Here is a 6,105-nt window from a genome sequence, read left to right on the forward strand (position 1 = left end):
AGGCAATAATCAGAAGAAGGTGCTCCAAGTAGAGGCCACTTGGGGGATGAGAACTATCCAGGTAGAGTCTGAATAGGCTCCTCACCAAATCTCCAGTAATGTCTACCAGTACACTAAAGAACTGTGTAAATGGGTTCTTTTTCAAGATTTCCTACAGGGCATGAATTCTGCAAGCAGGTTGAAACAGGGCAACAGTAAAGAGAGCTAGAGACATCACAGAGCTGGAGGACAAGGGGACCATCTGGATTACAATGATGACAATTTCTTCAGTAATAAGGGGAGAGGCCAAACATGCAGCAATTCCCGTATGAACAGCCTTTCAAAGCCTGTTGTCATAGAACAGATAATCTCATGATGAAACAATTATGTAGACATCCATCTTGTAAACAGACACAAACCTCAACCCAACACTTTGTGGTATCATCAGCAGTTATCCAGGGAATTAGAGACAGCTTCAGGGACCCTAAGTAACAAAGGAAGGGAAGGCCATTATGAAGTTATAAAGAGCACACTAGTGCTTAAAGAAGAGAGCTCAAATAATATCATGAGCTTCATGGGGCCACACCATAGGAAGTCTTGCAAATACAAAGTGTAGTTTGGATTTTATTACCCAGGAGGACACTGAATGTCCTTGAGGACCCCTGTGACATAGTCTGACAGCCAATCAAGGATAGATTTCAGGAGATGCTTTTGAGTTCAGGTGCCAGTTAGGAAGTCACAAATGCAGCAGAAGAGGAAGAGAATCAAAGCATTTGTGTCTAGTGACTTCTCTTCCGGACATGGCATGATGCTGTCTTGGATTTTGCCTGAGTAGTCATGGCAACTGGAGCAGAATATGGTGGTGGGTCTGTGGTAATGGTAATGGTATTGGGGCTGCTGACATTCCCTAGCAATTGGGAATCCATTCCCAAGCTTGGAATCCTTCCCCAGCTTCAAGTGATTTGGGGAGCTATTAGCATCTATAAGATTAATTGAAAGTGAGACTCTGTGATGAAGCTTCCATGAGATTGCCATCCATGACAGGATGTGACTTGGTGGTGATGTAGCTGTTTTGGGGTCACCCACATTCCTGTAAATAATCTCTCACCTATGCTCTATAATGAAGCCCAGTAAACTTGACTTCACCAAGCTGGACTTTGGTAAAATTGTGTTTCGGTCTGTCCTAGGTGTCCATCTTGTGTGACTGGGCATGCAGCTGTGTCTCCCAAGGAGAAGATAACACAATAGGCACAGATGAGCCTTCTTCACAAGGCTCCCTCTCACACAGACAGACTGGGAGGAACTGTTCTCGTAGAGGTGCGTGGGGAGGAAGTCTTGATTCCAGGCAGTCTATCAGAAGGGCTCAACTTGTGTATCCAATAATAAATTTGCCTTTGATTGTTCCCCAAACCCTGCTTTCTCCATTCCCAATATACTTATTGAGGAAATGAACCAAGCAAGCTCCAGTAGAGTAGGTAGGTGGTTGGTGGGTTGAAAAAGATGCTGGAAGAGGGGATGTGGGCCTTCTGGTGGGGGCTGGATGTTGTCGTGGGGGTGGGGGGGAATGTTGTGACGGCACCTGGACGATTCTACTGCGTATTGATCAAGCCCCATTTGCCCGTGAACCTCATAATCAGCTCCTGCTTAAGCCCTCACTTCCCCAGTAATTGACTCTCGCATATTGATTAAGATGTTGATGTGTCCCAGGATTTCTTGGTGGTGATGCAGGCACGCCTCCCGGCAGGCAGGCTGGGTTGGCAAGGCTCTCACTGTAAGGCTGTCACCGCTTGCTCCTTAATGGATAAAGCTGTCATCTGAGAGCTGGAATGTCTTGCAGGCACAAAGACGAAATTAACTGTTCAATAATGTATGGGACATGGAAAAAACTTTACCCAACAACTCGAATTGATTGCTGTAAGTGTTTTGACTGCATTCGCCTGCTTTGCATAAAGTCAGCGACTTTGGCTAGCCTGATGTTCACGTACAACCATTTCTCAGCCTCCGTTAGAGTAAGAGTCTAGAGACTGGTGGCTGCCAGGAAGCTGCTGTCTGGGGGGAAGGAGGGTGGTGGGGTGGGGAGCAGGTGGGCACCACTGACACCTCTCTGGGGATCCTTGAGTGATCCCTGGTCTTTAAAGCAATGGGTTCCTGGCAGTTGGATGGGATCTTGCTAGAATGGCATCTTGGGTGAGTTTGGGGAATCACTGGGTGTGGAATTCCTGGAGCTCTGTGACCTCACTTGCTTCGGGCCCTCCTCTCCTCTCTCTGAGTTAGGCTGATCGCTTACAGAGAGCCTGTCAGTCAGAGCCGTTAGGAGGAGGGGCCCTTGGGTCACACTGCCTTCATCAGCCTGGTAAACAGCCCTTCTCATTTCAGCGAACCCTGTTCAGGATTTGGGACTCGGTTAAATGTGTGCTGAGGATCACACAGGTTCCAGAAACTGCTGAATGTTTCTCTCAGCTCTCTCCCTTTCTGACCTGGAAGAAGAAGATATCAAGGCAGCCTGCCTATATGCTACATCTTTTCTGCCAAGCTCAGCCCTTTAAAAACATAACAAGATCCTTTGAACATAGCTCTGTTTTATCACAGGCTCTTTATTGAACTTCTAATCAACACAAGCAGCTGACAAAATAGGAGACTGCAGAATCGGCCGTGCATTATGTATCCTCCTCCTTGTGAGTCTAAAAAAAAAATAATAACATTAAAGGAAGAGAAAATAAACAGGCTCCTTTCAAAAACAAACAAATCCCACCAAACCAAGGAAATCCTCTCACACCCAGAGGAAGGCCGGCCGCGTGCCTTGCAGACTGCAGCTTGGTCTTTGGAGCCTCACGGCATTTCCATAAAACAAATAACCACCTCATTTTTGTGACCCACTAGGAGTGAGGTCTAAGCTGCAGGCCCACGTCCAAGGAGTCCTTCTCCATAGGCCCAGCCAACCACAGAGATGTCCGGCCTCTTGCCTAAAAAGGGAAGCGGGACACAGTCTCTGTCCTGACCCTCTCTCTCTCAGCCCTGCTCTCTCATCGAATGGTCCTGGGTGTTGGGACATCGTCCTCACCTGAGGCCTCCTCCCCCTTCCTTGCCTCCATCTTCCTTATTTACTTCTGTTATTCTTTAGCCAGCAATGGGATGTGTATGTGTGAGGTGCTCTACTTAATTCTCAGACACCACATAAAGGAGGAGGCACATACTTTTCCTCTCCCTAGCCTGAAACTGCATCTCTAGAAGCTGTCAAGAATCAGGGCCCCTGGGCAGTACCCAGTGAATAACTCTCACCTAGCTGACCAAAGTCACTTCTCTCTTTGTGGAGTTTGAAAGCAGATGCTTGAGCCAGGGGGTGTGACTCTTGGCCACAGGTGGGCCGGGGCAGGGTTGTGACTGCGAACCTGAGTCTCGCCACAGGATGTGGGTGCAAACCTGGTAATGAGCACTGGAAATGCTTCAGCAGGGCAGATGGGATGGATGAAGGGTCAAAAGATGGGGAGGCTGTAGTCCAGATGACACAGCCCAGGAAGGAAGGGACGCAGAGGAGGAGAAAATCCTTGAAGCAATGCTTTAACTGGCCTTGAACTTGTAGATGAATACCTGCGGCCACAAACACCATGGAAGACTAGGTCATACTAAGCAAGATGAGATAAGGCGATGGCCCGAAGGTCTCAAAGTCTGGAAAGTCACATGGGCCACAGGCAAGAGTAGGGAGACTGGAAAGCCAATGCACCCTAGCAGGGAGTGTCTGATACCACAAACCAGAATGTGGGCTCTGTCCCTTTGGGAATGATCATTTGCCATCATGGAAAGATGGTAAACAGGTCAGGGGAGCCTGGGTGTACAATCACGAAGGCTACCTGGTAAGAGGTAACAAGAGTCAAAATAAAGACGGAGTATGGGAGAATGGGGCAATCACAGGACCCGATCTCCACAGGCTTTGCCCGCTCCTGGGGATGCTAGAGATGCAAAGGTGGAAACTGCTGACTCCCTCTTCCTGGGTTTCCAGCCCCTGGAGGCAGAAAATGAGATACAAATACATGGCCAAAGTCCGGGGAGGATGATAGGACAAGGGGAGTAACTCAAATAAGCTCAAAGGATAGAGAGACTCTCAAAGGTTTGAGTATGGAGAAACTTGTCTCCAGAAACGCAAGAGAGACTTTGAGCCATATTTGCTGCACAGGGATGAGAGAAAGATTGTGAAAAAGTAGAAGAAATTCACAAATAATGCAGTCCATTTAGACTCCAAGTACAAAATAGCTTAGGCTTTGTAATTTAGAAATAGTAGGAATTTATTTGTTCAGTTCTAGAGGCTGAAAGATGCAAGTCAATGCACAAATGTTGGTACCAAGTGAGACCTGGCTCTCCTTAGATGATGGTGCCTTTAGTCAGTCATGACCATGGTAGAAGGGAGAGAAGGGATGGAGCTGTGAGCTCACTCCCTGAAGCTCTTTGTAAGGGTACTAATTCTAGAAGTGGGAGCCTTATAGCTCATTGCCAACATTCTAACCCTTAGTACTCTTGCAGTGGAATTAAGTTTTGGAGGCACACAAATATTAGAACCACAGCAGCTTTGATCACCTGTTTGGCTTGGTGGAAAAGCCAGGTATGAGACCAACATCAGCAGCACATATGAGCACGTGGGGTTTGCAAGAAGCCACTTCAGAGTCAAGACTAAGGATGAAGGTAGAGAATTCTGGGAAGACATCCTAAGTGTGCTAGTAGACTTTACCATGTAGACTCCCGTGGGGTGCGGTGGATAGTTGGGCCTCAGCCTTAGAGAAGAGCAATAAATTAAGTCAGAACTACAATTTATTCTCATGAGTAACTGGGGGAATTGTCCTAGATCTTAGGTGACCAATAGTCAACTCCCCATGTCGGGCTCAGGGCAATTATACTAAGTGACTAGAAATAAGAATAGAAATGATTTCTTCTGAGGACTCTGTCAGTTCTGATGTAAAAATCATTTGTGTCTCATTATGGGACACGAGTGTACTAGACAGGCCCCAAATGACATTTGATACTGTTTCTACAACTGGTTATTTCAGGTAACAATTAACAGGAAATGATTGTAACTGCCTGGGTGGTCACTTTTCTAGGGGATGCTGGGCACTGAGTTTCAGTGCCCTGCAGTCTCTCATCTGTGGCTGTGGAGGGAAATGAACCACCTTGGTACCTGTCCTAGCAAATCCTTTACCCCTTTCTCCTTCCTGCTCTCCATTTTGCCAGTTGAGTTTTAGAAAGTTAATGTAAGAGTTATACTTCGGCGTCTCATTTAAAATAAACATATGACTGTCCTCTACAATCCAGGTTAGAAATGGAAAAAGAAAGAAAGAAAGAAAGAAAGAAAGAAAGAAAGAAAGAAAGAAAAACCATGAAAGCCAAATGACATCGCACAGCATGTGTTTGCCTTTTCCTGTTTATGATTCTATGTTGCTTCTTTTTTTTTTTTTTTTTTTTAAGGAAAGTGCAAACACAGTCCCCCCACTACCACAAATCATGCAGTCAAGTTTCCCGAATTTGTGGAAATTGCAGGGGTCAGCACATCAGGAGGGCAGTGGATAAGCCTTGCTCTGGGAACACCACCTTCATGATCATGGTATCGCTCCTGCCAGGTAAGTATTCTGTACGGCCGTTTTTGAGAATGCTCCAGACAGGGTACCCAGGTGGACTGTTCACAGTGTTCCCAGCAACGTCTGCACCGTAGTCTGCATCATCCATTCTTGGTGAAAGAACTCTGCTTTGGGTTCACAGCGTGGACAGGGTGGCGAGCCCTGAGGTAGCGAGCAAGGTGCAGGGCAGGCAGGCAGGCAGGCAGGCAGGATGTGAAGCAGTTTCTGTGGACCAGGTGCTGCTGTGTGCCTTTCTGCCGCTTCGGCTAAGACAGTGAGCAGTGTCTGTTTGATGTCTGGTCTCTGGGAAGGAGACCCAAGAGAACATGAGCTGGGCTTGTCTGGATATCAAAGTCCAAATTAAAAATTTATTCCAGTGTTTGAAAAACTCCTGGCCAAAACCTTCATATGGACAAAAAAAAAAAAAAAAAAAAAAAAAAAAGTACAAACTCTCTGGTTTCCTCAGCATCTCCAGTTGAGGACTAGAGGATTTATTTTTTAAAATAATCAACTAAAAACAAGGGCA

At 46.5% G+C, this 6,105-nt stretch overlaps 1 non-coding gene across 1 annotated transcript; it reads right to left on the bottom strand.

Annotated features, from left to right (window-relative positions):
• Window positions 1-5,425: 5,425 nt before the first annotated feature.
• On the bottom strand, window positions 5,426-5,590 carry LOC131905460 (U1 spliceosomal RNA). Its single transcript, XR_009377968.1, has one exon. It is a non-coding gene; the product is annotated as a U1 spliceosomal RNA (small nuclear RNA).
• Between the last annotated feature and the right edge of the window lie 515 nt (window positions 5,591-6,105).

This window comes from Peromyscus eremicus, chromosome 2 (genome assembly GCF_949786415.1).
Source record: "Peromyscus eremicus chromosome 2, PerEre_H2_v1, whole genome shotgun sequence".
Taxonomy (NCBI): Eukaryota; Metazoa; Chordata; class Mammalia; order Rodentia; family Cricetidae; genus Peromyscus; species Peromyscus eremicus.